The sequence below is a fragment of the Octodon degus genome, unplaced genomic scaffold, assembly GCF_000260255.1.
Source record: "Octodon degus isolate 3935 unplaced genomic scaffold, OctDeg1.0 scaffold00072, whole genome shotgun sequence".
In the NCBI taxonomy this organism is placed as follows: Eukaryota; Metazoa; Chordata; class Mammalia; order Rodentia; family Octodontidae; genus Octodon; species Octodon degus.
Genome location: NW_004524648.1, coordinates 11,715,078 through 11,724,465, shown reverse-complemented (window position 1 = coordinate 11,724,465; position 9,388 = coordinate 11,715,078). Strand labels below are relative to the sequence as shown.

Here is a 9,388-nt window from a genome sequence, read left to right as displayed (position 1 = left end):
GCAGGCCCCCTAGAAGTCTGTTTTTATAGTGTTTATGGACAGGATATCATGTCTGCATCTTGTACAATGAATCACCACTATGACAACAATATACAATGTATTAGTAAAACTATGCTAGTACTTGGTTTTGAAACTGACTCATTTCTATTTGTTTCTCAATAAAATTATTTTTTGAAAATAATTAAATAAATAAATAAAGATGGGAAGAAGGAGATGAAAGAATGGGAGGGTAATAGGGGAAAAGGAAGCAACATACACCATGTACAGGCATAAATTCCTTATGATGAATGTTATTGTTATCTATGTCTAAATTGTAGAAATAAGATAAATGTTAACAAAAAAAATGTAGATGCATGAATTCAGCAAAATATTCTAATATAGTCCTGTAGTCCATAATAGTAGTGGGTCACTCACAAGACTGGCAGTGTCAGTAGTTGTTGACCTGAGCCCTTTACAGCCCAGCATACCAACATGGCTTTACCCCTTATACCTAGTTTTTTTTATTTTTTGCTGGATAGTTAAGACCAAGATAAGACCTATATAACAAGAAATGTAACTTTTGTATCTGATAAAGTCAGTCAAGTCCCCTCAGGATTTATCCTGAAACCCTGTACCACAGTTTGTAAATCTTTTGTCAGTGTCAGCCATGTAGATGAGTCACAGCCATTGCTTGATCAGTTTGCTCTCTGTGAGAGCCTGACAGAGTGTTTTTCACCAATGAACAGAGTTGCAAAACTTGTCCATAAAATACTAACTAACAGGGGCTGCAGAGATAGCTCAGCAGTCTAAGCACCTGCCTAGGCAAGCACAAAGACCAGGGTTCAATCCTGGGTACCATATGCTGTGCCTGCCCCACCCTAGATGTGTTGAGCTGGACACCAAGAAAAGGCATGGTAATGCACACCTGTAATCCCAGCCTTGGGGAGGCTGAAACAGAAGGATCACTATGAGTCAGAACTGCATAGTGAGACCCTGTGCCAAATACATTAAAAAAGAAAAAAATACTAGCAATCAGAATGCTGCAAATCATCAAGAAGATCATATCTCATGACCAAGTGGTATTCATCCCAGGAATACAGGAATGGTTCAATATATACAGATCCATAAATGTAATATACCACATCAACAGAGTCAAAGACAAAAATCACATGATCATCTCAATAGATTTTTCTGATGAACAGCTAGCCAACATTTTTTTCTGATATTGTGTGTTGTCTCTTTACTCTGTTGGCTGTGGGTTTTTTCTGTGAAAAAGCTTTTTAATGAGATGAGATTCCAGTTGTTGATTCTTTTAGTTAGTTTTTGTGAGACCGGGTTTTATTCAATAACTCTTTGCCCACACCAGTGACTTCAATGATTTTTCCTCTTTAAGGTAGATGGCTGTTGAATATGCCAAATGGAAGAACTGGGTACATCACATTTCTGACCAGCTTTGCCCAGGCAAAGTGGAAAATGCACTGCTGGTCCTGGCTTATGCAAGGAACTGGAAGAGGCTTTAAAATTTTCAAGGCAAGCATTTCTGAGCATGAAGAATAGGTAGAGCCTCCTGAGATTCACTGTCTAAGGCAGGAAATAGGGCAACAAATTTTTCCTTGTGGTGTCATAAATGATTAGGGGTTCTTAACACATTCTCTGTGGTTTGGAAACAGTTTCTCAGGAAACCAGTGATGTTCCTAAAGAATTCCTTAACTCCATGTAAAATTAGGGGCAAGGATGGGCACAAGGATTTGTGAGAGTACCAAGGAAGAAGAATGAATGTGTGGGTAGTGGGAAGGGTGGACATGAGTTGATCAGGTGATGAACACAGAGGAAAGCATTAAAATTCTATAGCTCACCTGTGTGAATGTGAATGACTCCCAGAAGACCTGAGGAATGATGACTGCTCCAGTACCTGTGGAAGGGTAGCATTCTGTGAGCACTTTGTCTGCTGCTATAAAATGTGAAGCATTCTATGCAATACATGCTTGCTTTTCATCTGTGTCAATGCTCATTATTGATATGTAAATTCTCCTCAATTAACTTGAATTATCCAAGGGTTTCTACAGCCCTGAACTATCATTGTTTATGTGTGATCAAGAATTTGATAATGTTGCTTCTGTGCCCCTGGTCATTCCTCAAGCTACTATGACATGATGATAATTAATACAGCTTGAATTACTGAGCATCCGTGAACCAAGAAACAGAACTAAGTGCTTGGTGTGACTTAATCTCTTTTACTCCTCACAAGGGAAATTACTACTAATGTACATTAAATCACATCTATTAATGGACTCCACTCTGATATTTTCATACATGCACATGTTGTTCCTTAATCATGTCCACCCTTCCTGCTACCCTCTTTGCCCTTCTTTTCTTTCCCTTGTTACTGTATCTCTTTTCTCTTTCAAGATAGTCTTTCTATTGTTTTCAAATGACCTTTGATTTCTAAGTTTCTATGTAAGAGTTTAAATTAATGTATTTCAGTTCAAACCATTCCTGCAAATGACATATCATTTGTTGCAGCACGATAATATTCCATAAGGGGTGTATGACACCGATATTTTTCTCCATTCAATTCTTCAGGTTCCCCTCAATTACTTTACATTCTTTCTTCTTCTTTTTTAGCACTGGGCATAAACTTGGGACCTTGTACTTTCCAGGCAAGTACTTATGCCACTGAGCTGTATCTACAGCCCTTTAAGATCCTTTCATAACTGGGATGAGAAATCTGAAAATAATAGAACCATATTGCATTCTGACATTCCATTCTTAGTTTTTTAAATGTCATTTCTGTTTTTTTCAGGGTGGGGGAAACAGGGGGTAGAAACCAGGGCCTTGTGCATGCAAGGCAAGAGCAATACCACTGAGCCACTTCCTAGCCCCTGAATAACATTTGTCAAACTCACCAGTTACTTTAATTTGATTAAATGTCACACACTTTACATTCATCACCTGAGCTGTCTTACTTATTGCTTTGTTTAAAAACAAATTAGACACAGCATAAATATTTTCTAATAACTATGACTATGGACTCAGTGTGGAGGGCAATTAACTTTATAGGAAAACTGAAACAAATGTTCTAATAATTTCAGCTCTGGGATCAACATACAGACAAATGACTGCTCTCTCCTGCTGCAACCATCTCAGCCAGACCTGGTCATCAGTGTAGGAAAAGTGACCCTTGGTGAAGAATACAGGCAAAAGCTGCAGAAAATTCAGAGGGACAAGGAGAAGAAGGAAGTTGTGCGGGCTGCTTGTGTTTTCTTAAACTCAGGAGGAGGAGTGATTCAGATGGAAATGGCAGATGAGGCTGACCATCCTGTAGAGCTGGGCTTAGACTTGGAGCAGGCCTTGAGAGAGCTGATTCCATCTTCAGATATTCTTCAGGCTTTCTTTGAGACCCGGCAAGAAGGGAGGGTTTTCTACATTTTTGTTAAGTCTTGGAACAGAGGTGCTCTGCCTGAAGACAGTTCCAACAAGCCCTGCATTTGCAGCATGAGTTCTTCATTGTACCGTAGATCTGGTACCTCTGTGGTTTGCCTGGGTTCAAGGCAGGCATGTGATTTCCTGAAGACAAAGAAAAGAAAGGCACAGAACACTCTGATTAATGAAAAATCTGAGTATAGTAAAATCCTCAGAGTTATGCATCAAGACATCATGGAATCAAATCTTGCTTTCCAAGTTTTCCAAAGCAACAAGATTGAGTATGGCCACATCCTGCCTTTTCCTGAGTCTCATTCTGTAGAGTTTAAACAGTTCTCCACACAAAAGACCCAAGACTACGTAAAAAGGATAATCCGAGAGTACATCCCTGTCTTTGCTAACACTGGAGGAGGGTATCTTTTTATTGGAGTGCATGATAAGAGTAGGAGAGTCCTGGGATGTGCAAAAGATAATGTTGACCCCGACTCTCTGCAAAGAGTGATAGCACAGGCAATTTCCAAGTTGCCGGTCTTCCATTTTTGCTCCACTGATGCACGAATTTTCTATGAGATCAAAGTTATAGATGTATTTAAAAAGGAGGACTTCCACGGTTATCTTGTTGTGGTCAAAGTCAAGCCATTCTGCTGTGTGGTGTTCTCAGAAGATCCTGTTTCATGGGTGGTGAACGAGCAGCAGGAAATCGTCAGACTGAATATGAACGAGTGGGTAGCAAAGATGGTGGACACGGGTCCAGGTAAGAGGGAGAGGGCTCCTCTGTCTCTCCTACCTCTAGGGCACCTCCGTGTCTCCTTTATTATTTTCTATAACTGAGATGAAATGGGCTTTTACAATCTCTACACTTTTACATGTAGGAGAATTTTCATAGGTGAGAAAAAGACAAAGTCAAATATAATAGGAATGGTGGTTGCATGTATATATTTTTAAAAGGTGTCTAGTTAGAATATTATGGAGTTTCATAGTAATGATTGCTTTGTACGTCAAATTGGTGTGGGATTAACTGTGAAGGCAGCAGCCATCCACTAATCTGCTGGGATTAGTGAAAGTGCAAAACAATCAAACACATGATTAGAAAATTTAAATAGAGGTTTTTTCAGCTCCACTACAGGTCAAACAAAGAGATATTCAAACATAGAAGATGGATCATTATATTAAATGGGAACAAAAAATTCAAGGTTCAAAAATTAGAGTCTTGGGCTGGGAAGATAGCTCACTAGAATAAGTGTTTGTCTGGCATGCACAAGGTTCTGAGTTCAATCCCCAGTACAACCAAAAAAAAAAAAAAATTAGAGTCTTCCCTGAAATTTGGGAAGTGTCATAATGAATCTAGAAATGACACAGTGTTGCAGTCTCTGGCCTCACTTATACCAAGTTAAATAAAATTCAGAGATCACCTAGTATGGGCTGTCCCAATGCTGACGGATGAAGTCACATAAGGTATTTTCTTCTTTCAGATTTGGCTGAAGGATTTGAATCTCAGCTGAGTCTATTTGACAGTCCTCCACACTACAGAAAAGGTGTGGAACATAAAGCCCATCTCCAACAGCAGTTATTTCCAGGTACTATGCCATTTAACAAATTATGTAAAAATTAAATAATTGAATATATTTTCTTGAAAATATTAAATATATTTTCATGCAAGGGTATGTCCTGCAACTCCAGATGTGTGAAATGAAAATGGCACAGGTTGCTGGTGTGAGTTTCATGGTGGTTTCAGGCAGGTGCTGTGCTATCTCCCCAGCCTCATCATGATGGTGAAAATCCGACTTATTATCAGAAACATGACATCTGGAATGGCTCAGTGGGTGCTTGCCCATTGTTCCTGAGGTTCTGAATTCAATACCAAGCACCATAAAAAAGAAATACAGGAGATAATACTACCATGTGTAGGCCTCCTCTTAGTACTTACAAACATGTAAATTTCAGGGCTGTGGCCTCAGTATACATTTTAGCAATTTTGTCCAAGGAGTGTGATTCCCTATTGGACTTGGAAATGAATGACATGGCACAACTGGAGGCAAAATACTAGACTGGAATAGAGGAAAAACTCATCTTCTCTTGTCGGCTCCTAGGGACTGAGTGATTGCATCTATGAAAACATACAAATATCAATCTGGTAAGGCAAAACTTCAAAATTATGAACATTTCTCTTAGAAGAGCAAAGTAGGGAGAAATTGACTATATCCCACAGCATAATAATAATTCAAGACCAGAGATAATGTTAGTAAACTTCTCTTGCCTGCCTAAAAGCAATATATTAGCTAAGTTTTGTATAGGATTTTCTACTTTGAAAAACAAATCCAGATTTTTGGAGGAGGAAAACAGCTTATGTCATTTACAAATTGACAATAATAAATGTGAGAAGTGGCAGCACAATGGAGTATAAAAATGTCTTACATATGGATAAACATGTATCAATACAAGATAATTAATATATTATGTCTGCTGTAGTTCTATTTTTTTAATGTATTTGTTACAGGGTCTGACCACACAACTCAGACTGGTAATGATCCTCCTATTTTCAGCCTCCCAAGCGCTTGAGCAACCAAACCCATCCTCTGATGCCCATTTTGTGCACCTGGGGTTCGGGCCTACACAACATCTGATTCCAGTGGTCAAATCAGGGTCCCTGCACCTGCCAAAGCAGGTGTTTAGTGCACTGAGTTTTTTTGCCAGCCCTCTAAGTCCATGTTTAAGCTAAGAGTTTATTTACTTGAGCTCTTTCAGTCTTCAGCTTGTCAGATAGGTTTTTAAACATTCCACAACAAGAATGTGAAATGCAAGAGGAACTGCACACATCATGTTCAATTCTTCAAGGTTGGTGAATTGCACTGTGTGACACACTTGCCCTCCATAGAGTACCAGAGACAATATCTCTCAGTTCACCAAATTTGTGTGACACAGGTTCAAGAGAGGGGCACTAGGGAATATCTCTTAAATTGTACTCTTATTACGGGGGCTGTATTCTCCATTTTAAATGTCATACTCAATTCACAAAAACAATACAAACATAGTTTTCAAACCTTCTCTATCTTTCCATGCCTAGTGTCTCCAGGATGTTGGCAGTATATCCCTGAATCTCTCTGGATGGAGCTGTCCTCACAGCACAAAGGATTGGAGGAGTTAATACATCAGCAAATACACCCTGCCTCCTGGGGAATTCTGATCTTTTCCAGAAGCTGGGCTGTGGACCTGGGGTTGGAAGAGAAGCAGGCAGTCCTCTGTGATGCTCTACTCATTGTACACAACAGACCCCCAAACCTGTGTACCATTCTTGGGGGACAGGATGCAGAAGGACAGGACTACTGCAACCGCATTGCCTTGACATTGAAGCAGAGGCTGTTGACCATGGGTGGCTACCCCGAGAAGCTGTGTGTCATGACCAAGGTCTTCTGCCTGAGTCCCAACATCAATGCAGTGTCCCTGGAGATATCCAGCTCTCAGATTCATTGTCCCTGGTCTTATAACCTTGTAGACACCCAGCAAATGGAATCCTTCCTACAGGCCCTTGTGATGGTCTTACTGGGCTTTAAGTCTTTCCTGAGTCACCAACTGGAGAAGATTTTAATTCTTTCCAAACTTCCACAACCACAGCAATGTGTTTCTCAGAGGCTTACCTGTCTCAGGAAAGACAACCATGGCCATGAAGATCAGGGAAAGATAGGAACATCTGTGTCTCCACTGCATTTGAAGCAGGTGAATATGGTTGTGAAGGTGTGTCATAAAAGAAGGTACTCTGCGGCACGCTGAATGAGTTTCTGGTGTCTTGGAAACTTTATAAGTTGAGAGGCCTGAGTCTGAATCAAATAAAAATCTATGTGACAGACACCTGCAAGTCTCTCTTTCAAAGAAATTATTCATCCAATCATGTTGCTGTGCTTGTCAGTACTGCAAGTGAGGTGGATATGAACATCATAATTATGACATAGAGAACAGAGCTCTCTATGGAAGAGAAATATCGAATCATGGAAAATTGTCTTACCTACAATAAATGTCATTGCTTGTTTATGTTTTGACTTATTTATTTGGTACTAAGAATTGAACACATGACCTTGCACTTCATAGGCAGGCACTGTGTTCCAGCTTTATTTTTTTATTATTTAGAAAATGACATTCTCTCACATGTGTACACTTTATTTTTAATTTTCTTATTCATTTACTAACTTATTTGGTACAGGTACTCACTACACAGTTTAAACTCATAGTGATCCACCTGTCTCAGCCTCCCCAGCACTTAGATTCCCAGGGTAAGCCTCCACCCTGTTTTGGGGTGACATAGCATGCCTGAAGTTCTAGGTGTAGGCAAGGCATGGGTACTGGAGAGCAAACCCAGGTAACTGTGCTTGCCAGGCAGGTGCTTAAAACACTGAGCTATCTCCCTAGGCCACTTGTAAGAGCTTTGAAAGTTAAGAAATTTGAGCCCAGTCCTAGCCCAGGCCAGGTGAGTGTGTGGGAGAGCTTCAGGGTACCATGCACCAGCGGACCTATTACTAGTCCCAGCGCAGGCACAGCATGGGTGAGACCCTCTTCCACCACCTTGGGACGTCCCCCACCACTCCTCAGTACCTCCCCCACCCCTACTTCCAAGTAGGAATTTCTGCCATGTTCCAGGAACACCCAGACCCAGTCCTAGCCCAGGCCCAGTGAGTGTGTGGGACAGCTTCCAGCTACCCTGCGCCAGCGGGACCTATTACTGGTCCCACCCCAGGGGCAGCGTGGGTGAAACCCTTCTCCACCCCTTTCGGATGACTCCCACGACTCCGCAGCATCTCCCCCACCCCGCCTGCTGAGTAGGAATTTCTGCCGTGTTCCTGGAACCCATAGACTCCATCCTAGCCCAGGCCCAGTGAGTGTGTGGGAGAGATCCGGTTACCCTGTGCCAGCAGGCCTATTACTGGTCCCAGCGCAGGCACAGCGTGGGTGAGACCCACTTCCACCCCCTTGGGACGCCCCACACCACTCTGCATCACCTCCAGCACCCTGCCCACCAAGTAGGAGATTCTTCTGTGTTCCAGGAACCCCCAGACCCAGTCCTAGCACAGGCCCTGTGAGTGTGTGGAAGAGCTGCCTCTCCACCCTACTCCAACTTGTCCCCTCCAGGCTCAGCTCAGGCTTGGCAAACAGGCCTGGGGTGAAACCCTGCAGCTGAAATCCCTGCAGAGAGTCTAGAGGATTGAACCAACTGGCTAGTCCAGGAGCAGAAAACCTTGCCAGAAGGGCAAAACAGGTTCACCCCCAAGGCAGCGGCAGGAAGGAGTTGAGCACGGCAGCCAGACGCAAGCCAGGAACAGCTGGATAAATCCAAACTTTGTAGAGCTGAGCCTAAACTTCAGTAAGTGCTAAGGTTATAACTACAACGAAGATCTACAACAAAGGTCAGAAGACAGTGCTACACAAAATGAAGAGAAGAAACAAAATGCAATCTCAGAACCCAAGCCCGCCCATAACAAGTGCAGAGGACACTAACACAGAACAAATTGAGAATCACACAGCTGAAATCAATGAATCAATGTCTTCTGAAATAAAGAAACACCTGCAGAAAGGTAGAGAGGAACTCAGATTGCAAATAAAAAAAGAAATCCTTGAATTAATAACATCTGCAGTAAAGAATCAAATGCAAAAACATATGGAGGAAACCCAGTGCCCACCCAGAACAAGTGCGGAGGACACCAGCTTGGCTCAAATACATGAATGAATAGCGTCGATAGTAAATAAGCAACAGCAGAAAGATATAGAGGAACTCAGAGCACAAATCTTTTCTGAAATAGAAAGAGAATTCTCAGAACTCATAGCATCTGAAGTAAAGAAGCAACTGCAGAAACATAGAGAGGAAACCCAATCTGAAAAAAACACTGCAATAAAAGAATTTATAACTGCTTCTAAGTAAGATATTGATGAAAAAAATAGAGGAGATTAGAAAAATAACGTACTCCTTGAATGAGCAATACAAGAAAGAAATAGATCGCAT

General features: G+C 41.5%; 1 pseudogene; it reads left to right on the top strand.

Moving 5' to 3' along the window:
* Nucleotides 1–1,875: 1,875 nt before the first annotated feature.
* LOC101561417 lies at nt 1,876–7,084 on the top strand (annotated as a pseudogene).
* Nucleotides 7,085–9,388: the final 2,304 nt, after the last annotated feature.